The following is a 26,998-nucleotide window of genomic DNA, read 5'->3' as shown; positions in this document are numbered from 1 at the left end:
AATTGCAGTAGATCCAGGTCCCTGCTTGGGCAGGAGTTGGTTCTAGCCATGACCAACCTCTCAAGCACTTCACCGCAGTAGAGTTGAGTGCAGTTGGGGACTGGCATGATTGTCACCCTTATGAAGCAGGTGGGAACCTCCGACTGCAGTTGTGAGAGATTGAAGATGTCTCTGAACATTCCAGCCAGTTGGTTGGCACAGGTTTTCAGTGCCCCACCCGGTACACCATCAGGGCCTGATGCCTTGCAACGATTCAACCTCTTGAAAGATGTTCTGACGTAAGACAGAGATCTCAGGGCCAAACTACAGATCTCAAATAAAACAGAGTTTCAAGGAGTACTTTTCCCCCTCAGTGCTACAATGGGCTTCCTAAACTCTTCAGTTTTGACTGAACTGCTCTTTTAATAAATATTTTCCAATCCAGAGTGTTTTTTGCTGAATCAGAAAAGCTTTTAAATATGCTACTTAAGATCCCTCTAGCATCTATATTCATTTTCTTTATTACATACATATATGGCTGTTGTCCAGACTGCTTTAGAAGCATTCAATGTTCTTTTAATGACTCCTTCAAGTCTCCACATGCTGCTCCTCTGGCAATGTGCCCTTTTACCCCTTTCTGCAGAGAGTTATAATAAAAGGCAGAAGATAAATGGACATAATTTTATGAAGTGAATGTTAATAAAAGCTTTGGTCTAAATATCCAGGGCTTGGAATTTCCCTGAACTGATTATCATCATCATATGCCTCCACCACATCATGAATGTTGGTTGGAGTGTAAGTAGAGAGGGCTCGTTTCCGTGCCTATAGTTCCAGTGTGGAGTGCACTGTAGACATTAGATACCATTCCAAAATCCCTATAGAGCTAGTCTACAGTCATCCTTTTTCTCTTCACAGTGACAGCTAATAAATCATCTACTCAGCTTGTGAGAAGAGTTCCAATTGTGTCTGCTCAGCACAGCAATAAAACTGAGCAAGATGTTGCATCGGTAATAACAACTGAACACTTCATGCCTCAGCAACCTCAAGGTATGCTGCAAACTGGTCTTCAGCATGTGGGAAAGGCACAGTCTCCCGCTACCATTCACCTTGTGAAATACCATTTTGATTTGGGGAATAATCAATAGGGCTTGAGGTTTCTTTTTAGATTCTCTACTGGCCACGATGACGGCATTCTTGATAAGGCCAGCCTTGATCCTTCATTTCCTTTGATTACAGTAGTTTGTTTTATTGCTTCAAACGGCTTTTCTTGTCAACCATGTTGCTGAAAACAAAGATAGGCCAAAAGACGTCAGAATGGCAGATGTCCTCCCCCTAAAGGAGATTGGTAGTAGAACCGCTGTCTCACAGCGCCTGACATCTGGGTTTGACCCTGACCTTCAGTGCTGCCTGCGTGGAGTTTGCACATTTTCCCTATGATCAGGTGGGTCTCCTTCGATGTCCTAAAGACCTACTGTACATCCACAGTGGTGAAGTGTATTGAGAGGGTGGTGGTGAAACATATCAACTCCTGCCTGAGAAGCAATTTGGATCCACTCCAATTTTCCTACTGGCACAACAGGTCCACAGCAGATGCCATCACATTGGCTCTTTTCTCAACCCTGAAACATCGGGACAGCAAAGATGCATGCATCAAGATGTTCTTTATTGCCTACAGCACAGCATTCAGTACCATCATCCCCTCAAAACTAATCAGTCAGCTTCAAGGCCTTGGCCTCAGGATCTCCTTAGAAACATAGAAAATAGGTGCAGGAGTAGGCCATTCAGCCCTTCGAGCCTGCACCGCCATTCAGTATGATCATGGCTGATCATCCAACTCTGAACCCTGTACCTGCCTTCTCTCCATACCTCCCGATCCCTTTAGCCACAAGGACCATATTTAACTCCCTCTTAAATATAGCCGCCAATGAACTGTGCAATTGGATCCCTGGTTTCCTCATCTACAGACCCCAGTCAGTTCAGATTGACAACATCTCCTCCACAATTTCCATGAGTAGAGGTGAACCACAAGGTTATATGTTTAGCCCCCTGCTCTACTTGCTTTCAACTGCTGACTGTGTGACTAAGCAGAACTCCAATTCTATATTCAAGTTTGTTGACAACACAACAGCCGTTCTTTGAATCAAAGGCAGTGATGAATCAGAATAGGGGAGAGAGGTTGAAAATCTGACTGAGTGGTGCCACAACAACAACCTCTTACTCAGTGTTAGCAAGACTAAGAAGCTCATTATTGACTTCAGGAGAGGGAAACCAGAGGTCCATGAGCCATTCTCATCGGGGGATCAGAGGTGGAGAGGGTCAGCAACTTAAAATGCCTCAGTGTTATTATTCAGAGGACCTGTCCTGGGCCCGGCACGTAAGTGTAATTATGAAGAAAGCATGTCAGCACCACCACTTCCTTAGGAGCTTGCTAAAACTTTGATAAACTTCTATTGATGTGTGGTGGAGAGTATATCGACTGGCTGCATCACAACCTGGTATGGAAACACCAATGCCCTTGAAGGGAAAAGCCTAGTGGATACAGCCCAGTCCATCACTGGCAAACCCCTCCCCTCCCCTCCATTGAGCACATCTAAATAAAACGCTGTCACAGGAAAGCAGCATCCATCATCAGGGACCCACAGCACCTGGGACATGTCCTCTTCTTGCATCTGTCATCAGGAAGAAGGTACAGGAGCTGCCAGACTCACACCACCAGGTTTAGAAACAGTAACTACCCCTCAGCCAGTAGACTCCTGAACCAAAGGGTATAGCTTCACTCAATTTCACTTGCCCCATCCCTGAAATGTCCCCATGACCTATGGACTCACTTTCAAGGACTCTTCAACTCACGTTCTCAATATTTATTGCTAAAAAATTTATATTACTAGTGTTATTTCTTCTTTCTTTTTGTATTTGGACAGTTTATTGTCTTTTGCACATTGGTTGTCCACCCAATTGGAGTGGCCTCTCATTGGTTCTATTATGGTTATTGGATAATTCTCAGGGTTGTTTATGATGACATATATATACTTTGACAATAAGTTTAACTTTGCCCCTAGTGTTTAAGTGATCTAGGGGGGTTGAAGAGAATGTGGGGAGACATTAAAAAATGGAACTAACGTAAAATTAGTGTTCAAATGGTTGATAGTCATTGCAGACTTCGATGAATTGAAGGCTCTGCTTCCATGCCATATCTCTCTATTACTCAAGCTCAGTTCTTACAACAATCCGATGGTCATCATCACTAAGACTTACAGCGTTTATTTTAATTCCATTAATTTATTGTATTAATTTTCCATCATCATATCCCTTAGTTTGTCAAACAGGACCTGTCCTTTCTGAATCCATGCTGCGTCTGTCTAATGGAACCACTCTTTTATAAATGTTTCATTATTTCTTCCTTAATGACAGCTTCAACCATTTTCCCTACTACAGATGTTAAGCTAACTGGCCTATAGTTGCCCATCTTTTGTCTACATCCTTTTTTAAAAAGTGGCGTGACATTTGCTGTCTTCCAATCCGCCCAGACCTGCCCAGAGTCTGGAGAATTTTGATAAATGATTACCAACACGTCTACTATAACCTCCACTGATTCCCTCAGCATCCTGGGATGCATCCCATCAGGACCAGGGGAATATCTACCTTCAGGCTCTCTAATTTGCTATCTCTTTAGTGACAGTGATTTTTTAATCAAGATCCTCACCTCCCATTTCATCCATAACATCATTCTTTGGCATATTAGACGTGTCCTCCACCGTGAAGACCATCACAAAATAGTCGCTCAATGCCTCAGCCATTTCCTTATCACCCAATATCAATTTCCCCTTTTCATCTTCCAAGGGGCCTATGTTGACTTTAGCCACCCCCTTCTGCTTTATATATTTATAAAAACTTTTGCTATGTTTTTATGTTTTGTGCTAATTTACTTTCATACTCTATCTTCCCTTTCCTTATTTCTTGTTTAGTTTTCCAATCCTCCAGTTTCCCACTACTCTTTGAGACTTTGTACACATGAGCTTTTAATTTGATACTACAGTATCTTTTATTTCCTTAGTTATCCAAGGCTGGCTCTCCCCACACTTACTGTCCTTACTTTTGACTGGAATATTCTTTTGTTGAGGGAGATCATCCACTTTGGAAGGAATAATAGAAGAGCAGATTATTATTATTTAAATGGTGGAAGATTGCAGCATGCTGTTGTGCAGAGGGACTTGGGAGTACTTGTGCATGAATCGCAAAAAAGTTAACTTGCAGGTGCAACAGGTTATTAAGAAGGCAAACGGAATGTTGGCCTTCATTGCTAGAGGGATTGAATTCAAGAACAGGGAGGTCATGCTGCAACTGTACAGGGTACTGGTGAGGCCACACCTCGGGTACTGTGTGCAGTTCTAGTCTCCATACTTGAGGAAGGATATACTGGCTTTGGAGGCAGTGCAGAGGAGGTTCACCAGGTTGATTCCAGAGATGAAGGGGTTAGATTATGAGGGGAGATTGACTTGCCTGGGACTATACTCTCTGCAATTCAGAAGAATGAGAGGGGATCTTATAGAAACATACAAAATTTTGAAAGGGATAGATAAGATAGAAGTAGGAAAGTTGTTTCCATTGGTAGGTGAGACTAGAACTAGGGGACATTGCCTCAAGATTCAGGGGAGAAAATTTAGGACGGAGATGAGGAGAGACTGTTTGTTCCAGAGAGTGGTGAATCTGTGGAATTCTCTGCCCAGGGAAGCAGTTGAGGTTTCCTCACTAAATATATTTAAGATACAGTTAGATAGATTTTTACATAGTAAGGGAATTAAGGGTTATGGGGAAAAGGCAGGTAGATGGAGCTGAGTTATGGACAGATCAGCCATGATCTTATTAAATAGCGGGGCAGGCTCAACGGGCTGAATGGCCTACTCCTGCTCCTATTTGTTATGTTCTTAGTGATACACACAATGTCTCCAGCCTCCAGTGGACATTGACTATGGCCTGCAGACATTGGACTTCAACCTCCCCAGCAGACTCGTGAAGATTCGTAGACTTGGCTCCTGCCAACGAGCCTCAACTTCCAACTCGACCTTCAGCCTCAGCCCTCAGCATCGACCCCAGAACATGCTAAAACACAGAACACGAGCTTTCAAACTCCATACTTGCCAATGATGGGACCTCAAACATTAGGTCTCAAATTTCAGTCTTGTCAATTCACGAACCCAGGGGGTCATCAGAACCCAGTGAGACCCACTAACTCTAACAGATATCTTGACTATACCTCTTCCCACCCTGTCACTTGTCTCAGAATGAGGCTTTTCATACTAGAACAACTGAGATGTCTTCCTTCGTCAACGAAAGGGGCTTCCTTTCCTCCAACATCAACACTGCCCTCACCCACATCTCTTCCATATTGCACACATCTGCCCTCACCCCATCTTCCTGCCACCACAACATGGACAAGATTCCTCTTGTTCTCACCTACCACCCCACAAGCCACTACATAATTCTCTTTAATTTCTTGGTGCTGGAATCCCCTTGGTAATTTCATATCCAAGGGGATCCCAGCACCAAGTACATCTTTCCCCCCACCCCCCACTTTCTGCAGGAATCACTCCTGACTCAACTCCGTTGTCCACTTGTTCCGCCCCACTGATCTCCCTCCTGGCACTTATCCTTGCAAGCAGAATAAGTGCTGCATCTGCCCCAACACCTCCTCCCTCACTACCGTTCAGGGCCCCAAACAGTCCTTCCAAGTGAGGTGACACTTCACCTGTGAGTCTACTGGGCTCATTTACTGAGTCAGGTGCTCCTGATGTGGCCTCTGGTATATCAATGAGACCCAACGTAGATTGGGAGACCACTTCATCAAGCACCTTGGCCCCATCCGCCACAAAAAGCAGGATTTCTGGTGGTCAACCATTTCAATTCTACTTTCCTTTCCCATTCTGACATGTCAGTCCATGGCCTCCTCTACTGCCATGATAAGTCTACACTCAGGTTGGAGGAGCAACACCTTATACTCTGGATAGCCTCCAACCCGATGGCATGAACATTGATTTTCTGAACTTCTGGTAATTAACTCCCCCCCCCCCCCACCCCCGGTCTCCTTCACCATTTTCTATTCTTGTTTCCCTCTCACAGCTTCTCTTCTTACCTGTCCATCACCTCCCTCTGATGCTCCTCCCTGTTCCCTTTCTTCCATGGTCTTCTGTCCTCTCCTATCAGATTTCCCCTTCTCCAGCCCTTTATCTCTTCCATCAATCAACTTCCCAATTCCATACTTCACCCCTCCCCCTCTCCCAGTTTCACCTTGTACTTCTTCCACCCCTCCCCGCCCCACCACACTTCTTAAACTGACTTCTAGGTGTTCTTGTACATCAGTCACTGAAAGCAAGCATGCAAGTACTGCAGGCAGTGAAGAAAGCTAATGGCATGCTGGTTTCCTAACAAGGGGAATTGAGTATAAGAGCAAAGAGGTCCTTCTGCAGCTGTTCAGGGCCTTGGTGAGACCACACCTGGAGTATTGTGTGCAGTTTTGGTCTCCAAATTTGAGGAAGGATATTCTTGCTATTGAGGGAGTGCAGCGTAGGTTCACAAGGTTAATTCCCGCGATGGCGGGACTGTCATATGTCGAAAGATTGGAGCGGCTGGGCTTGTATACTCTGGAATTTAGAAGGCTGAGAGAGGATCTTATTGAAACATATAAGATTATTAAGGGAATGGACACGCTGCAGGCAGGAAGCATGTTCCCGCTGATGGGTGAGTCCAGAACCAGAGGCCACAGTTTAAGAATTAGGGGTAGGCCATTTAGAACGGAGTTGAGGAAAAACTTTTTCACCCAGAGAGTGGTGGATATATGGAATGCTCTGCCCCAGAAGGCCGTGGAGGCCAAGTCTCTGGATGCTTTCAAAAAAGAGATGGATAGAGCTCCTAAAGATAGTGGAATCAAAGGTTATGGGGATAAGGCAGAAACTGGATACTGATAGTGGATGATCAGCCATGATCACAGTGAATGGCGGTGCTGGCTCGAAGGGCCGAATGGCCTACTCCTGCACCTATTGTCTATTCTTCCCCTCTTCCTTTCCAGTCCTGATGAAGGATATTGACCTGAAACGTTGACTGTTTATTTCCATCCATACATGTTGTCTGACATGCTGAGCCTCTCCACCACATTGTGTATATTGCTCTAGAGCTCCAACATCTGCAGTACCTCTTGTGTCTATAATTTCCCTCAGTGACTTGTCTTCCTTTTACAGTTTTCATACTGCTGCAATATTTGTCTACTCAAGCAAGCTTTGCAAATGCTGAACTGCAAAATGATAACGAGATGGTGCCGAACAGCGACCTCTGTGAGTTACAGCTCAGATTTAGTTACTAGACTGTAAGACCATAATATATGGGGGCAGAAAACTTGACCTCCACAGCTGCCTGTTGCAATAAATTCCACAGATTCACCACTCCCTAGCAAAAGAAATTCCTCCTTATCTCTGTTCTAAAAGGAAGACTGCCTATTCTGAGACTGTGTCCTCTTGTCTTAGACTCTCCCACCATAGGAAACATCCTCTTCATTTCCATTCTATCAAGACCTTTCACCATTCAATAGGTTTCAATTAGGTCACCCCCTCATTCTTCTGAATTCCAATGAATGCAGGCCTGAGCTATCAAGCACTCTTCATATAACAAGCTATTAAATCCTGGAATCATTTTCCAGAACCTCCTTTGAACACTCCTTGGTTTCAGCATATCCTTTCCAAGATAAGGGGCCCAAAACTGCTCACAGTACTCTATGTGAGTCCTCACCAGTCCTTTAAGAAGTCTCAACATTACATTCTTACTTTTATATTCTAGTCCTCTTGAAATGAATGCTAACATCACATTTGCCTTCCTCGCCACAGACTCAACCTGCTAATTAACCTTTAGGGAATCCTGCACGAAGATGTAATACCATGGGCTCACAGCTTGCTAAGCAGCCTCATGTGTGGCATCTTGTCAAAGGCCTTCTGAAAATCCAAATACACAACATCAGCCGATTCTCCTTTGTCTATCCTGCTTGTTATCTCTTCAAAGAATTCCAACAAATTTGTCAAACAAGATTTTCCCTCGAGGAAACCATGCTGACTATGGCCTACTTTATTATGTGACTCCAAGTACCTTGAGATCTCATCCTTATTAATTGACTCCAACATCTTCCCAACCACTGAGGTCAGACTAATCGGCCTATAGTTTCCTTTCTTCTGTCTCTCTCCCTTCCTAAAGAGTGGAGTGACATTTGCAATTTTCCAGTCTTCTGGAACCATTCCAGAATCTAATGATTCTTGAAAGATCATCACTAAAGTCTCCACAATCTCTTCTGCCACCTCTTCCAGACCTCTGGGGTATACACAATCTGGTCCAGGTGACTTATCTACATTCAGACCTTTCAGATTCCCAAGAACCTTCTCTCTAATTATGGCAATTTCACACACTTCATGACCCCTGACACCTGGAACTTCCATCATACTGCTAGTGTCTTCCACCATGAAGAGTGATGCAAAATACTTATTCAGTTCATCCAACATTTTGTTGACCCTCATTACTACCTCTCCAGCATCATTTTCCAGTGGTCTCATATCCACCCTCACCTTTCTTTTCCACTTCATATATCAGAAGAAACTTCAGTTTGAGGCTGAAGGTTGAATTGGAAGTCCAGAAGTTGATGCCCATTGGCTGGAGCCAAGTCTGCAAATCTCTGCAAGTCCGCTGGGGCAGTCAAAGGCCAATGTTTGCAGGCCTGAGTCAATGTCCTCTGGAGGCAGGAGAATGGAGGGCTGTCCTGGGGTTAAAGGACTATGTACGTTCATGGACTGCAGGGAGGGATGGGGCATGTTTTGCTGTTATTGTTTTGCCAAGCATTGTGAGCATGCTAAGTTGGTGCTGAATGTGTGGTAACACGTACAAGCAGCCCCAGCACACCGACAGGTGTGTTAGTTGTTAAAACAAATGATACATTTCACTATTTGTTTCAATAACCATGTGATAAATAAGCTTGAGTCTTGAATGCTAGGTGCCTTTCCCTGTCAATGGTGACTTATTTATGTAATTACAGTCCCATCAGCTTTTATCTTCAACAAATTAAATCAAATCAAGTTTAATTATCATTCAAACCATATACGGCACAAAACATACACACATATTAAAAATAATGAGAGAGAAGAAAAAACATAGTCATGCAAAAGAATACAATTTTAGTACAAGTTCTGAGCGCCAAGTTCCCCAAATTGTTGGTTCCTGACAGTTGAGCCTTTAATTCCACTGATCCAACACCAGAGGGCAGCACTGATGGGAGAGGCACCACCACCCCCCCCGCCCCACCCCACCACCACCCAGCTGAGCAAGGACACCATGCTATACTGCCTCCCTTCTCACCTGGACTGCAGCAGCAGACAAGTCCACAGTTTGTGGCCTAGCCCTCGCTACAACAGAGGTGACGTTGCAGCCTCGCCTCCTGTCTCCCCACCAAACAAGGGAAAGGGGCCCGCAGTAATCAATGTCCAACAGGGTCTTGCGATCACAACAGAAATGTCCAAGGCAGTCCCTCACGGTTCCTCTGCACACTGCCTCCGCACATCAATTCCAGTGCCTTCGAGTAGCAGGCAGCAGCCCAGGTCAGCTCCTCTGAACCCAATCCAGCTCCTCCCATAACATGACGACCCAAATCTGCCCCCGTAACCCAGTGGTCCAACTCTCCCAACACGGCTCAGCGGTTCTACTCTCCCATAATGAACCAACAGCCAGCCTCCCCCCTCTCTGAACCGCCAGCCAGCTCCTATGACACCCTGACCGGCTAGTCCAAACAATAACAGTCCACTGCTGCGGTAAACCTGCTGCACTCATAGTTACTGGAGTCCAGTATGGTCTTACAATTAAAAAAAAACGAATGTAACAAAGAATAAAGCACCTTTGGTGGGCCTCCGAGAGGCTGCTGCATCTACACACACTGCCATCTTATCAGAAAGCCATGAAGACTATTTGGAGTTTCTTACTTATTGCTTCATGTTCCATCTTTCTTTAGCTCATTACTGATCAGGACATGGAACCATAAATTTATAATATTCATCTCAAAAAGATCAGCTGAAGAATAGTGGGCATATTGTATGTAATAAGCTGAATGGCTACCTACTCCAAGATTCTCAAAGACTTCATGCTTCAGCACAAGATGTGCAGTGGCTCCTTGACAAGAAAATTACCAATTGAATTAAACTCAAACCAGATTTAAATAACCTTCACACATACACCATATATTAAACTGCTTTTAATTCTGAGAGTGAAATAAACACAATTAATTGGTTCCAAATTCAGATCATGTCCATAAGGAAGAAAACAGACTCGCATGACCTGCAAGTTTTTATTCAGATTGTAATAGTTCTTAAATTAACATTCAGCATCACACTTTGCACTTAGAATGTTTTAGCATAAAAACAGATCAGAAAATAGTTCAAAGAAATTAATCAGATGGAAAAAGCAAATCATACAATAAAAATAACGCAAGTTTTGAGTTAATGAGAAACAGGGAACGAGGAAAGTAAAGAATACAAATTAACCGAGGAAACATCTTCCTCCTGAACTAAAACAATTTGAGGAGCCTTTCCACATTCCACAAGTCAGAAACTCAGAAGAAACTGTATTTCTTTGTATAAAGTTTTGCCTACTTTCTACTGATGGCTTCCATAAAAATCTGAAAATGCAAGAAATATACATGAGCATTTCCGGATGCTAAGACTAGTTTTGGTGTTGAACATCCTTTAGCCTCCACAGATGTTGCTTGACCTGCTGAGTTCCCCCGGTTGCTGTTTTTTGCTCCATATTGCATTGATGTTTTCTTAAGTAAATATTGGCCACATACATCTTTTCATTAGAGATGGTAAATGCCAGGTTATGTGATTTTATTAGCGTTTCTTTCTTGCTTCTGTTATTCCAGAAGTCAAACCTACTGGTTGGGCTGAGATGAGTAGAATGTTCAAACCTTTGGCTCTGTGTGCTTAAGAACAGCCATGTCAGCCCAAAAGCACCCAAATCTTGCAAATTTCCGTTGCCATAGCATCGGAATGTTTTCGAATGATCTCATTACCTTTGCCTCTAATGAAAATCAATGGGCCAAATTAATTCGACAAAGTTCAAAGAAAAGAATGTGAAGTCATTTCAAGCAAATCCTTCAAATGCTACTACACAAAAAAAAAACACCCTGAATTTGGCATGAATGAAATAGTAAATATATTCAGAAAGGTTTCAGAGTGGCCTATGTAGGAAATGATAAAACTGAGTTGAAATAGGAAAAGCCATCATCCTCCCTTGAGTGTGAGGGCGTCATAAGGAACTTTGGCAATTTTCTAGGGTAAAGTGTTAAGATCTATATTCTAACTATGATTCATTTGAAATTTAAGATGCAATTCATTTGGAACTTAAGTTCTTGTACTGCAGATAAAAATTAGGAACAGAAGTGCACAATTTACTGTAGCTGCCTTTATTGTACACAATAATACCATAGGGGAGGATTTCCAATTCTATCCTTTAGATTAGCACCAAGATTCCACTGCAATCAACAGAATCAGCATAAAAGATCTTAACATAACCTAGTTATACATCGACTCTCTTAGATTTACTTAATCAAGATTAAATAATTTCCTCAAATCTAGCCACCCCCTCAGATTGACATTATTGTTTCAACTTTGTGCAGGTTTCAGGAGACTCTTAGTTTTAGAGGGAGATGTTAATGAAAGGACTAGAAGAAGAACAAATTGCATTTTCTTTAAGTTCAAAGTATTATCAAAATGCTGAATAGGTGGTCCTGCAAAATACCATTTTAATCCAGAATAAGAATGGTTTCTCAAATTGACTGTGGCCAAATGTGAAGAGTCACACTTTAGGAGATCAAGTATACAAAGATGGGGCACTTAATGGCAAGATCTTTAACACTGTTGATATGCAGAGGGATCTTGTGTTTTGTTTTTGTTTTTCAAACCTTTTTATTATTTTTTTCCAAAATAAACAACACTTACAATGTCTCGAGAAAAAAGAACATTATATAAAGATTAAAATAATTTTGTGATGGAAAAAAAACTCTACTAAGCAAGATAAATGGGAAAAAAGCAAAATCCCATTAGGTATTCAACCCCGGAGCCATGCGTCACACATAAAGCTTCTAAAGATAAACATCAAACCACCAGCAAAAAAGAAAGTACAAAAAAAATTTACAATTAGATCGTGGAGAGTCCATCAACTAACTCAAATGATAATAACGAGCAAATAAACCCCACCTTTTCTCAAAATCAAACATAGGTTCAAAGGTTCGACTTCTAATTTTCTCCAAACTAAGTCATAGCATCACTTGAGAGAATCATTGTGACGAAGTCGGAGCCGTTGTATCCTTCCACTTCAACAAAATGACCCTCCTAGCTATCAGTGTAACAAATGCAATAAAATGCTGGTCAGACACAGAGATACCATGGATATTTAGAGGAATTATTCCAAAAATCACAGTTAATTTGTTAGGTTGTAAATTAATTTTAAGTGCTTTAGAAATTGTCAAAAAAACTGACTTCCAGAACTGTTCCAGTACAGAGCAAGACCAAAACATACGTATCAGTGTAGCTATCTCAGTTTTACATCTATCACAATAACTGTGATAGTATCAATCACATTAGGGAATATTTGAGACAATCTCTCCCTCGTCAAATGATAACGATGTACAATTTTAAATTGCATCAGTGAATGACTAGTACAGATCGAAGAAGAGTTAACCAACTTCAGAATTCGCGAGCAATCTTCTGCCGTAAAAGTCAAATTGAGTTCTTTTTTCCCAATCTTGTTTAATCTTAAATAAAGGATGCTTATCCTATTGTAATAGTAAATTATAAATTCTTCCAATGGAACCTTTCTTCGAAGGGTTCATTCTCATAATAGTATCTAACAGGTCAGCATCCAATATGTAAGGAAAATTACTTAAATATTTTTGTAAGAAATGCCTAAGATGGAGATATTGTAAAAGGTGTGAGTATGAAAGAGAATATTTATCAACTAATTGATCAAAGGACATCAGTCTACCTTCTTTAAATAAATCCAAAAAAGAATTAATACCTTTATTTTACCAAAGTAAAAAAATTGGATCACTCAAAGAAGGCTTAAAAAAGTAGTTTCGATAAATTAAACTTACAAAGCTTAAATTTTTTAAGATTAAAAAAATTGCGGAACTGAAGCCAAGTTTGTAAAGAATGCTTAATCACAGGGTATAAGTTTAAATTAGCAACTTTAACTAATTGTATAGGCAAAGCAGCTCCCAATAATGAAGTTAAATAAAACTGTTTTACAGCTTTCAATTCCAAATCTACCCAGATAGGCCGATCCTTCTTATCAACGGAATATAACCAAAAGGACATGTGACAGACCAGTAATACATTCTTAAATTAGGCAAAGCAAGACCTCCATCCTTTTTCAACTTTTGTAAATGACATTTACTAATTCTTGGTCTTTTATTATTCCAGATAAAAGATAAAATAATAGAATCAATCTGGTCAAAAAACTTCTTAGTCAAAAAAACAGGGATATTCTGAAATAGATATAAAAATTTTGGTAGATTCATCCTTTTGACTATATGGATGCGACCAACAAGTGAAAATATAAGTGGACTCCATCTACTAAATAAATATTTCATAGAGTCTAACAACAGAACAAAATTGGCTTTATAAAGATCCTTATACTTTTTAGTGATTGTGACATCTAAATAACTAAAAGGATCTGTGACTTTGAAAGGAGTATTGTCATACACAGAAATGGATTCATTTATAGGAAACAAATCACTTTTACTAAAATTTATTTTATGTCCTGAAAACTCTCCAAATTCATTAAATAATGTTAACAAGGCAGGACTAGATTCCTCAGGATTTGATATATAAACCAATAAATCATCTGCATAAAGAGACATTTTATGAATGGTCTCATTCACAGAAATTCCATAAATATTTGTAGCTTCACGGAGAGCAATAGCAAGGGGTTCTAATATTAAATTAAATAACAAAGGACTTAATGGACAGCCTTGTCTTGTCCCCCGTGAAAGCTAAGGGAAAAGGTGAACTACAGTTATTAGTAATAACAGTAGCAATCGGAGCTTTATATATCATTCTAATCCAATTATTAAAATTAACACCAAAGCCAAATTTCTCTAAAATATTAAATAGATATTTCCATTCGACTCGATCGAACGCTTTTTCAGCATCCAAAGAGATGATGCATTGTGGAGTTTTAAAAGAGGACGAACGTATAATGTTAAATAGTCTCCGAACATTTGAAAAAGAATAACGACCCTTTATGAAACCTGTCTGATCTTAAAAATAATTTTTCCCAAAATATTCTCCAACCGATTGGCCATTATCTTTGACAGAATCTTAGCATCAACGTTCAATAGTGAAATAGGTCTCTATGAGGCACGATCAGTAGGATCTTTATCCTTTTTAAGAATTAAAGAGATAGAAGCCTCATAAAAAGTAGAAGGTCAATCACCTTTCACAAAAGAGTCCTTAAACATTTCCAACATATATGGAGAAAGCAATTTTCCAAATTTTTTATAAAATTCTACAAGATAACCATCAAGTCCAGGGGCTTTACCAGATTGCATCGAAAAAATAGCTTTATGAATTTCGGCTTCTGTAATTTGGGCATCAAGAGTTTTTTGACCGTCAACAGAGATTTTGGGAAAAGCAATCTTCCGTAAGAAAGCATCAATTTTAGAAGAATCTACTGGACATTGAGATTTATAAAGTTCAGTATAAAAGTCTTGAAAAATCCTATTAATTTCTTCATATTCCCAAGCCAAAGTACCATCTTTCCTATGAATTTTCAATATTTGCCTTTTGACTCTAGCTGTTTTTAATTGAGATGCAAGCAGTTTATTATTTTTATCTCCAAACATATAAAATTGACTTTTTAACTTAAGCAAATAGCCTTCAATAGGATGAGTTAATAATAGGTTATATTGTGATTGAAGTTCCACCCTTTGTTTGAATAAATCTATATTAGGGGAAACTGCATAAATATTATCTAAGTCTTTAATTTGATTTCAAATTTTATCTAATTCTATCTTAGTCTGTTTTTTAAGCTTAGCTGAATAAGAAATGATCTGACCAGGTAAAAATGCTTTAAATGTATCCCATATAATTAATTTAGACGTACCCCTATATCATTAAAAAGAAAAAATTCTTTTATCTGATTTTCAATAAGAATGACAAAGTCAGAATTTTGCAGTAACGTCTGAGACATGCGCCATGGTGGACCTTGTGGTCTAAATCCACAGCTTCCTGAAAGTGGCTAAACAGTATGACAGGGTGGTAAAGAAGGCATATGACATGCCAGCATATATTAGTCGAGGAATTGAGTTCAAGCATCAGGAAGTCATACCACAGACTTATAAAACTCTGGTTAGGTCTCTCCTGAGGTATTTCACTCAGTTCCAGTCATCCCATTATAGGAAGGGTGTGGAGGCTTTAGAAAGAATGCAGAAAAGGTTTACCAGGACGCTGCCTGAATTAGAGGGTTATGTGCAATAAGGAATGGTTCGGCAAACTTTGTTTGTTTTCTCGGGAGCAACAGCAGCTTTGGGGAAATCTGATAGAGGTTTATGAGATTATGAAAGGCATAGAGTAAGCAGCCAAGATCCTTTATCCAGGGCTGAAATGTCTGATATCAGAGGGCATGTGTTCAAGGTGAGAAGGTTTAAGATCAAAAGAGGTGTGTAGGGCATAGTTTTTTAAACAGAGGGCGGTGCAGTACATATGCCTGGAATGCCCTAAAGCATTCACCCCATCAGGGTGGTAGTGGAGGGAAGTACGATAGAGGGATTCAGATTATCTTACATGGGCAGAGGAACATGCAGAAAATGGATTGCTATAGACATTGTGTAGGCAGCAGTGATTAGCTGGGAATTTTATTACCAATTTACTCAGTTTGGAACAACGTTCTGGGCTGGGGGCATGTTCCCGGTCTATGTTAACACATTTATACAGTACAGTGCAAAAGTCTAAGGCCACATATACAACTAGCCTACCTAAGACTTTTGCACATTACTGTATATTATGTCTTTCCAGTTATCAAATAACACTTAATATTACTGAGCTAATACAAAGCTAAGTACTCTTATTTCTGTTTCCCAACCACCTTTTCTATTCTAACCAATATACAGTACTCTGCATATACATATACCTGTGCCTGAGACTTCTTCACAGTACTATATTTACTATAAATTGTTGTATATTCTATAGCAACTGTGACACAAGATGAAGCACTAATGATTATGCAGAGAACATAATAGAGTAAATTAAGCAGGTAAGACAAAGGACCATATTAATTGAAATCCAATGCATAATTTGATAAGCCAATCAAAACACCAAGTCATGCGATCAGGCTAGAGGAGAACAAGTGATAAAATACAATATGAAAATCTGGACGGTTCTCATCTGTATGTATGGTAGATAAGAACACTCATTGACAAGAAGCAGACTAGGCACAAATAGAGCAGCCATTTTGGTCCATCGTACATTCTAGGATGAAAGTGTTTGGCACCTCTGAAGAGGATTGATAATGGTTACCTGGTTACCTAGCCTTATCAAAAGTAGCAATGGTCACAAATGATAGCATGTCATTTACAGTAATTATAGTTTCAGCTCAATGTCCTTTCCTGATCACTAGGAAAAGTTAGAAATCATACATATTTTTTAGTTTTGGAGAAGTGAAGAGAACAAGGACAATATCTGTGGAAGAGTGAAGGCCAAGACAGACTATATGGTAAGCAAAGAAATGATGTTTTGAAGTGTAGTTTGTCACAACTGAATCATGATTGTTTGGTCCAGTACACAGGCAAGGCTATCAGTTAAAGACTAGTTAATCCCCACTGTTCAAAATGTTTTCATGGTATAGAATGACATCAAATAAAAACTCGTAAAAACTACTTACACTTCCTAACATTAGTCAAATGTCCACACGTTGTAATGAGTAACAACTGTCACCTTTCTTACATTAATACTGAAAATAAAGGATGCTTATTTTTCCACAAGTATGCGTAACTGGCTAAGAAATAATAGAGTTCAGTTCTCACTTAGAAAACTGTACAATTTGTTTGTTTTGGACTTTGTTTTTAAGTGTTACAAGATTTATACAGTCTTCTGCATTTGTAAGGTTTTTCTTTGTAACTACCATAACCTAACCAACTCTCACTTTTACTGTCTTACTTAGCAAAGATGGAGCATACTTTTTAAACACTTTGTCAGACCACTCAGGAAATTCTAAATGATATGATTGTAGGAAAGCACACAAGTATTCTCTTGTTATTCATTCATTTGTGAATATGGACAGCACAGGAAACCCCAGCAGTGGTTGTTTGTCCCCAGATTCCCATGAACTAAATGACCTGTAAGACCATTTCAGAGGACAGTTAAGAGTCAATTATGTTGGTGTGGCTTGAGAACAGGTAAGATAATAGACTAGGTTCCATACACATCAGTGAGACAGATGGCTATTTTTTATAATAATCCAATAATATTAACCTTTACTGTTTCCAGATTTTATTACTTGAATTTGTATTCCCAGCAGCCACAGTAAATTCTTCTAGTTAGGCAGTTCCTTGGGGCCAAGGGTAACCTTCCTTCACTCTAGTTCTGTGGTCTCTCAGGTGAGTTTTGAGACCAGTGAAGATTTGCAGACTCTGCCACAGGAGAAGCTTGACAAGGGTTAAGGATTTGCAGACATGGCTTTGAGATTTTTTGCAGTAGATAGCCCAAGTTCATGGAGCATGAAGGAGTGCAGAAATAAGCTTTCTGCTGAATTTGAGTTCTCAATTTCCAAACAAATCTCAGGAGGCCAAAGTCTGTGCTGGTGCACAAAAAAAAATTGTTATCGTTAATGTTTTCTTTTTTGAAATATGACTCACAAGAAATGGAATGAGTTTTCCAGTGTCTCGTTGTACATCTCTATTCTCAGAGGTACGCGCTGCACAGGGTGGGCCTGGCAAAATCCTTGTAAATCTCCCTCGCATTCTCTCTTGCATGACCACGTATTTCCTGTAATGTAGTGAACAGTACGTAAACTGTGTCCTAACTATCATCGCATACAATTGCAGCATAACCCCACAACACTTACATTCTGTGCTTTGGTAAATAAGGAAATCAATCTATTTCCCTTTTTAACCACATTATTATCCTGTCAGTTAGCTTTAAGGATCCTAATCACATATCTAAAGTTCCTCTGTTCCTCCAAACTTCCCTGACTTCTAGTGGCCCAAGTGTGTATTGATGATAGGTATTTTAGGTGAGTATGTGGTACAGCCAGTAGAGTCACTGCCTCACAGCACCAGAGAACCAAGTAGAGAAAGAGAGACAGAGACAGAGAGGGGAACGGAGACAGACACAGAGACAGAGAGAGAGAGACAAAGAGAGGAACGGAGACAGACACACACAGACAGAGACCAGGAGACAGAGACAGAGACAGAGAGAGAGAAAGCGAGAGAGAGAGAGAGAGGGAGAGAGAGAGAGAGAGAATGAATGCCGAAGACTTTTGCACAGTACTGCATTTGTCAATGTGGAGTGGAGTACATGTTTGTAAATCTGGTGGGAGCAAAGGATGTTGGGGATGGTGAGGGTGGAGCACCATGCGAGGGGTGTGGGACAGGTGGCAAAGAAGCAGTGCCAGAGGCAGGGGCTGGTGTGGGTGCAGACACACCCAGCCCTGAGACACCAAGCAAGCTCATTTGATTCCAAACAAGAATTGGTTTATTGATCATCACAAAATGTCTCTTGGGTGCTTCCTGCTCCCTCTGTCTTCCTTCCCCTTTTCCCAACCATAATTTCCCTCTCCCTGCCCACTTCCCACTCTCAAGCCCACAATAGGAACCCATATATATATGCGCCAAAGACTTTTGCATAGTACTATAATTTATCACTTGATGCTCCAAAGCCATTGGGCACAGATGCCTGCACACCCACAATGGAGATGGCTGCTGGAGTTCAGTAGTGAGTTGTGTGGCAATCTACAATAACTGACTATAAGAGAGAGTAGAAACCAACATTTACACGTGTCATATGGAAGCGCTTAACTGAACTCATGGATAAAGGAGAAATGTCCTGTACTTTATGGGTGGGTGGGTGGGTGTGTGTGTGTGTGTGTGTGTGTTGGGGATCGGGGGGGGTGGTGTTGGTGAAAGCATTTCTGTATTCTTTATGGTGCCAAAAAGCCAGGTTCATCCCTGACTTCAGGTCCTGGCTGAGTGGAATTTGCAAAGTGGGTATATTTAAAGCAGAGGTTGATAGGTTCCTGACCATCTGAATTACCTTTGTCTGCAACTGACCCAGCACAAGATGAGGAACTACTGCATGTTCATTCTTCCAGAAACATGGCTCTGGGACAACATCCCATGCACCATCAATCTTCAAGCCATACCACTATTATTTTGTGACTCTATGTGCTGTACCAAGCCCTTAGACAGCAGCCCACCTAGAAGAGGGAAAACTCATTTTAAACCTCTGCTGCCTTGCGGCCATACCCACCCATGAGAAAGGCTTCGGAAGTAACTCCGGAGCCAGGGTCCCTAAGGCAGTTTGATGTTGTTAACAACTTCACTCTAGCAACCTCTGCAATGACACTGGTGCCAAGCTGTATCAGCACTTGCCCTTCCCTTGGACTACAACAGTGACGTGAAAGAGGGGGAACCCACTGCATGGGCAATAGCCGGTTCTTCAAATCTTCCTGCCCAGGGTTGCATCCTGGAGAGGGCACAGTCCACCAGAGGCACAAATCCATGACCCCCAGGGATCAACGGCTGCTTACTATGTGCTGTATCATAACCATGTGTACTGAGTTTTGACCTCAGAGGAACGATGTTCCATTTAGCTGTGTACAAGTGTTTGGTTGAATGGCAATAAAGTTGTTCATAAACTTGATTCGTAAGGATGTCAAAAGTTATGGGATAGAAGGCAAGAGAACATGTTCGAGAGGGATGATGAATCAGCCATCATGGAATGGCGAAGCAAATTTGAAGGGCCAAATAGGCCAATTTTGCTCCTCCAGGAGGGAGGAGAAGATGGCGACGCGACGCAGCGCGCGTGGCCGTTCCGAATGAATATCATATGTGTAACTAGGGGGGCGTGCACAATCCGGATTTGATGGAGACAGCTGTGAGAAGCACGGAGGAACACCTGGAGTAAATTCTGAAATGTCTGCTTTGCCGCTGCTGCTACTTGCGATCGAGAATCTCCGGAGACAAAGGCCCCAAATCCTCAGCTTTGCCTACTGCCTGTTACCAGGGCCACGGTCGAAGCGCTAGGCAGAGATGGTGCTTGGTGCTCGCTGTTGGAGAGCTGGTCAGAGGCTTGGAGTTTTCGGACGGACCCGGAGTCGGACTGTGGTCGGATGCTTCCTGTATGCTGCATCGGCAAGTTGGCGGCGCTAGAGGTTCACCGTCTGCATGAGATGATGGGACTTCCGAGAGACTTTGAGATTTTTACCATGCCATGGTCTGTTCTTATCAAATTACGGTATTGCTTTGCCCTGTTGTAACTACGTGTTATAATTATGTGGTTTTTGTTAGTTTTAAGTGGGTTTGTCATGTGTTTTCGTGATATTCTGAAAAAACATTGTATCGTTTCTTAATGCATGCATTACTAAATGACAATAAAAGAGGACTGCGCGTCCTCATAATCTAATCTAATCTATACCTTATTGTCTTATTCTCTCTGCACTTACTCCAGGTGCTCTAATTGCTTACTACATCCCACAGATGATCTGGATGATGGATTAATAGACCTAGTGTATAAGTGAGCGGCAGGATTGGTCAAAAGTTGTTAGAATGTGGGTGAAAGCAAGTCACTAATGTAGGATTAGTGTAGGTGAGCTATTGATCCTCAGCTGGGATTTAATGATCCCAAAGGCCTGTTTTCATACAACATGTCTCAGTGACTGAAGTGGTACAAGGGAGATTTGTGAAAGGATTGTGATTCAATGGTAGATCCAAATAGGAGAATTGAATAAGCTACATGCTAAGTAGTATTTATCTTGGCATATGGTTATTAATTTCCTGTAAACGTTGCACAGACATGCGTAAGATTTGGAAGCTGGACAAATTCCTGAGACGTGCACTTTAAATTATAGAAAAGCTGTAAAGCAGTTGAGATTATACATGTAAGTTCAAGTTCATGCAAGTTCTCAGCCAAGCTGTTAAACAAAGTAATTTTATATCTTGTCAGCAATTTTGTGAATATCACTTTTTGTTTAAATCAGATAAAGCAATGAGCAAATACTATTCTTATTAATAGATGGATTAGATCGCAATATAGCCAACAGTGGCACAGGATGCCAAGAATAATTGTATTATGATGGTATTCTGGAGCCAACTGGTCAGAAATCAAATTGCACCTATTTTGATTTCTTCCTCTCTTAATTTCCAAGAACAATATTACCCAATTAATGCACTAACATTTTGTGAAGAGACAGGAAAGGATCCAAGGTGACCGAATTCCTTAACATTGAGGTCTGTAGAACTTTAATATCCGCCAGATTAACTGGTTAGCCAATTGTCAGCAGGCAAGGAATCTAAAAATGAAAAAAAGGAAATTTGAAATAAAAACTGAAAATGCTGGAAACACCCAAAACTTCAATCATACACAATCTATGGACAGAGAAACAAAATTCGGGTCAGAGGACCTTTCATCAGAACTGGGTAAGGGAAAAAAGTGAGTTTTAATTTGCAGAGAAGGTGGAGGAGCAATGGACAAATCAAATGAGACATCTCCAACATGTTGAATGCTGTTCTGCTGTGGTGACAAGCTATTTAAGTCATTTAATTGATTGATTAATGAGGCCAGAGAGAGAAAACAGCTGGGCATGCATGTGCCAGCAGACTGAGCAGTATCAATGGAGAGAGAGAAAACTGAGGGAGGAATAAACATCTGGATAGCCTACATTATAACTAACCAGGTCTGATATAAAAGGAGGAGCAAATTATCCAGAATTGTAGAATTCAGCTTGAGTCATGAAAGATGCAAGATGCACAGATGGAAGAGAAGCTGGTTTTCAAAATTACATTAGTCCTCAGTGCAACAGTACAAGAAGTGATAAACAGATCAGTCAGAGTTCAAAAGTTCAAAGTTCAAAACAAATTTACTATCAAAGTGCATGTATGTCACTATGTACAACCCTGAAATTTGTTTCCTCGCAGGCATACCCAGTAAATCCAAGAAAAAATTGAATCAATGAAAGACGGCACCCAACAGGACGGACAAACAACCAATGTGCAAAGGACAACAAACTGCACAAAGAGAGAAAAGAGTAATAGTGAATAAATAAATAAGCTATAAATATTGAGAACATGAAAACTCCTTGAAAATGAGTTGTGGGAACAGTTCAATGATGGGACAAGTGAAAGTGAATGAAATTATCACCTCTGGTACAAGAGCCTGTTGGTTGAGAGGTAAGGTTGCCAACTGTCCCGTATTAGCCGGGACATCCTGTATATTGGGTTAAATTAGTTTGTCCCATACGGGATCGCCCTTGTCCTGCATTTCCCCCACCAAGGTAGAGCGTTCCTATGAAACCTTTTGTGCCGAAATGGTGTAAAGCGAAGAAGCAATTACCATTAATTTATATGGGAAAATTTTTTGAGTGTTCCCAGACCCAAAAAATAACCTACCAAATCATACCAAATAACACATAAAATCTAAAATAACTTAGTAAAAGCAGGAATTATATGATAAATACACAGCCTATATAAAGTAGAAATAATGTATGTACAGTGTAGTTGGGAAGATTAAGCCAAAACCAATTTGTAGAAAAAAAATCAGTACATACACGCATGCGCACCCAGGTGCCCACGCAAGGTTTCATGGTAATGGTAGTCTTTCTCGGGGTAAACACAAGTGTCCCATATTTGACTGCTATTTTTGTCCCTTATTTGGGAGTGAGAAAGTTGGCAACCCTATTGGGTGGTAATAACTGATTCTGAACCTGGTTTGTGGGCCCGCAGGCTCCTGTGCCTACCTTGATGCCAGCCGCAAGAAGAGAGCACAGCCTGGGTGATAGAGGTCCTGTAACAGGACTCCAGGTACATATGCTCAATGTTGGGGAGAGCTTTATCTGTGATGGACTGGACCATATTCACTATTTCTTGTCCATTCAAGGACAATGATATTTGTGTGTGTATTTAAGGCGGATGGTGATGGATTCTTGATAAGTCACTGCGTTAAAGGTTATGGGGAAACGGCTGAAGAATGAGGTTGAGAGGGAAATGAGTCAGCCATGGTCAAATTGCAAAGCGGACTTGATGGGCTGAATCACCTAATTCTGCTCCCATGCCTTATGGTCTTATGTTTCCATACCAGGCTGTTATGCAACAAGTCAATAAAATCTCCATCGTACATCTAAAGAAGTTCATCGAACTTTTAGATAACATGGCCTAACAATGTTGCCTAACAAACCAACATTGCCTTATCATTCAGCTGTTGTTGCAGTGAGAATACGGAGTTCAACGTCTTCCCCATTATATTCTCATAATTAGTCCACAGTTTTCCCTCTGCATTCTACATACGTTCAGTGTCAGACACCAAAGTCCAGTTTAATTTCATTCTTTATTTGTACTGTAAGTGTGCGATTGTGTTGAGCGTTCTGCTGTTCAACTCTGTCGCTTCCTGTCGCTTCATGGTGGAATATTCCATTTCTTTGGTAATGGAGATGTGTAAATGTGTATACATTGTTGGTATACTGTATTTAAGGTAGATAATTCTGTTTATATTGTAAGATGATTGTAACTACATTATGAGATGCATGTGTACTCTTAAATTAACTTTGTTGGTAACTAAAGATGATCTGTCCTGGTGTCTAATTAAAGGAGGTCATCGCCCTCAATATGAGAGAGAGATAGTGGCTGCCAGGAGTTCACACTGGACAAGAATAGGTACCAAGATATTATTGCGTTTTCTTGTAGATATCATTTAGTAAATATTGGCAAATTTCTTTTAATTCTTTTCACTAATTTTCACAGATTTTTGTGAGTTTGTTTTTTGACACACCAAGTAAACACCCTTGCACTAAAGCGCTAAGCAACCCCAGCCATTTTTTTTTGGTCATAACACACGTTTTTAACAAGATGCTCCGCAGTGCAGTCACCCAATCTGTTTGGTTTCTCGAGTGCAGAGGAGACTGTATCATAAGCACTGAAATCAGTCCCACAAGATTGGGAAATGAGCCAAGGAATTATTGCTTTATCTGGAAGGTCAATCTGACTTCCTGGACAGCAGTTTTTGCATCTCCAGTGAATGCAGCAGAAAGAGGCATAAGAATTTCCTTGGAGATGGAGGTTACTGCAAAGGTTAATTTGTTGAATGTGGAGGCTTGTGGGTTGGATGGTGAGGACCAGTGAGAATCAGTCATTGCTCTATCCAGAAGAAGAGAGGAGAGTAGGGTTGCAGGAAATGAGATGCTGTTCAAGCACTGTCAACTGTGGTATAGGGTAGCGCCAGTTAATATCTGAGATATCCCACTATGCAATTAATCATTCTCAGTGCGTATACAACAAAAACAGTAGAATTGAAGAAAAGATTGGAGTTCATGCTCCAGGAGTTAAAACGATGTGGGAGTTTGTGGTCTTGCTGTGGCCCACCCCTGAGAGAAACAACTACAGCCAGAAAAGAAGGGAAGAATCAGAGAGAGGTCATTTGAAACTGAGAGCACAGCAGAAATTGTCAGAAAAAATACTGACGTTTTCCAATTCCAAAGCACCATAAACTTGTTAATGTACCATGAGAAGAGTTAAGGGAGGGGTTCTGCATCGGACTGCAATAACAACTAATGAAGGAGAGGCACAGGATTGCCCATCCATGTTCCCGTAACCAAAAAGATGATCAGAAGAAAGAATGTTAAGTTAAATGTGGGAGTGAATGCAACCAAGTTAATGTGTGCATTGGTGAAAAGGAAATAGTTGGGTCTCTGTTTATCAAAGAAGCGGTGGGCTATCAGACCACCCTGTTGAGGTATTTTATGCCCGTGGCAAAGATCAGATGGGTGGAACCAGGAGACTGGACAATGTCAAAGTGGCAAAGTACATTGAGACATTAGTGATGTCAATGGGAAGTAACTAGATTAGGAGAAAAAGGGCGGGGTCAAGCTAAGAAGAAATAGTTTCAGGGGAGGCTAAAACATGGATTGTCTTGCTTGTGGATCTTGTGCAGTGGGTAGAAATGGAGTGTGCAGTTTTGAGAGACTATAAATGAGAGTAAGAGTTCGGCACGGACTAGAAGAGCCGAGATTGCCTGTTTCCATGCTGTAATTGTTATATGGTTATATGGTTATAAGGCTGGAGGGTATGGAGGGAAATCTGCCCATGAAATGAGATCCATGACTATCTAGAAGAAAATAGTTTAAGTTTCAATGAGAAGAGCATGGTCCAGGAGAAGGAGAAGTCGGAGTCTGAGACAAAGCAATTCAATGTGTGGAACGCAACACAAGCAAAATACTGGATGAATTCAACATGCCAAGCAGTACTTAATGAAGACTCTCGACCTGAAATGGCCGCTGTTTACTTTTGTCCTAGATGCTGCCTGGCCTGCTGAGTTCCTCCAGCATTTTGCGTGTGACACTGTGGAGCTAGCAATGGGGGACAAAGAAATGGTGGATGAACTTAATAACTATTTTGTATCAGTATTCACTGCAGAACACATGAGCAATATGCCAGAAATTCGAGAGTGTCAGGGGGCAGAAGTGAGTGCAGTTGCTATAACCAGGGAGAAGGTGCTTGGGAAGCTGAAGAGCTTGAAGATAGATAAGTCACCTGGATCAGATGGACAACACCCCAGGGTTTTGAAAGAGGTGGCTGAAGAGATTGCGCAGGTATTGGTAATGATTTTTCAAAAATCACCAGATTCTGGAATGGTTCTGGAGGACTGGAAAATTGCAAATGTCACTCCACTTTTTAAGAAGGGAGGGACGCAGAAGAAAGGAAATTATAGGCCAGTTAGTCTGGCCTCAGTGGTTGGGAAGATGTTGAAATCCATTATGAGGTTTCAGAGTACTTGGAGGCAGATGATAAAAGAGGCTAAAGTCAGCATAGCTTCCTTTAGGGGAAATCTTGCTTGACAACCCTTTTCGAATTCTTTGAGGAAAAAACCAGGCAGGTTAGACAAAGGAGAGTCAGTGGATATTGTTTACTTGGATTCTCAAAAGGCTTTGATAAGATGCCACACATGAGGCTGCTTAACAAACTAGCCCATGGTATTACAGGAAAGATGCTATCATGGATAGAAGACTGGCTCACTGACCGGAGCAAAAAGTGGGAAGAAAGGGAGCCTTTTCTGGTTTGCCGCCAGTGAGTAGTGGTATTCTCCAGGGGTCAGTGTTGGGACCGCTTCTTTTCACATTATATGTCAAGGATTTGGATGACAGAATTGATGGCATTGTGGCCATGGTTGCATATGATACAAAAATAGTCGGAGAGTCCGGTACTATTGAGGAAAAAGGGAATTATACAGATTAGGAGAATAGGCAATGATGTGGAAGATGGTATATAGTGTAGGGAAGTGTATGGTCATGTACTTTGGAAGCATGAATAAAGGCATCGACTATTTCCTAAATGGAGAAATTTCAGAAATCGGATATGCAAAGGGACTTGGAAGCCCTTGTGTAGGAATTTCCTAAAGGTTAACTTGCAACTTGAGCCAGTGGCAAGGAAGGCAAATACAAAGTTAGCATTTGTTTCAAGAAGATTAGAATATAAAAGAAAGGATGTAATGGTGAGGTTTTATAAGGCATTGGTCAGACAGCATTGAGTACTGTGAGTAGTTTTTATGCTCTTATCTAAGAAAAAATGTGCAAATATTGGGAGAGAGTCTAGAGGAGGTTCACAAGAATTATTCCGAGAATGAAAGGGTTAACATAAGAGAAGCAAGTAGAGGCTCTGAACCTGTACTTGCTGGAGTTTAGAAAAATAAGTGGGGATCTCATTAAAACCTATCGAATATTGAAAGACCTACACAGAGTGAATGCA

General features: G+C 40.9%; 1 long non-coding RNA gene across 1 annotated transcript in view; it reads left to right on the top strand.

The window, feature by feature from the left end:
* Window positions 1-22,287, top strand: part of LOC134349051 (uncharacterized) — a 30,038-nt gene extending 7,751 nt beyond the window's left edge. The window contains exons 2-3 of the long non-coding RNA XR_010018573.1: window positions 7,212-7,304; window positions 22,184-22,287. This is a non-coding gene — a long non-coding RNA (uncharacterized LOC134349051). The remainder of the gene's footprint in view (window positions 1-7,211; window positions 7,305-22,183) is intronic.
* The last annotated feature ends 4,711 nt before the right edge of the window (window positions 22,288-26,998 follow it).

The sequence above is a fragment of the Mobula hypostoma genome, chromosome 7 (assembly GCF_963921235.1).
Source record: "Mobula hypostoma chromosome 7, sMobHyp1.1, whole genome shotgun sequence".
NCBI classification, from domain to species: domain Eukaryota; kingdom Metazoa; phylum Chordata; class Chondrichthyes; order Myliobatiformes; family Myliobatidae; genus Mobula; species Mobula hypostoma.
The sequence above is the reverse complement of the archived record's forward strand: the minus strand, read 5'-3'. Positions and strand labels throughout refer to the sequence as shown.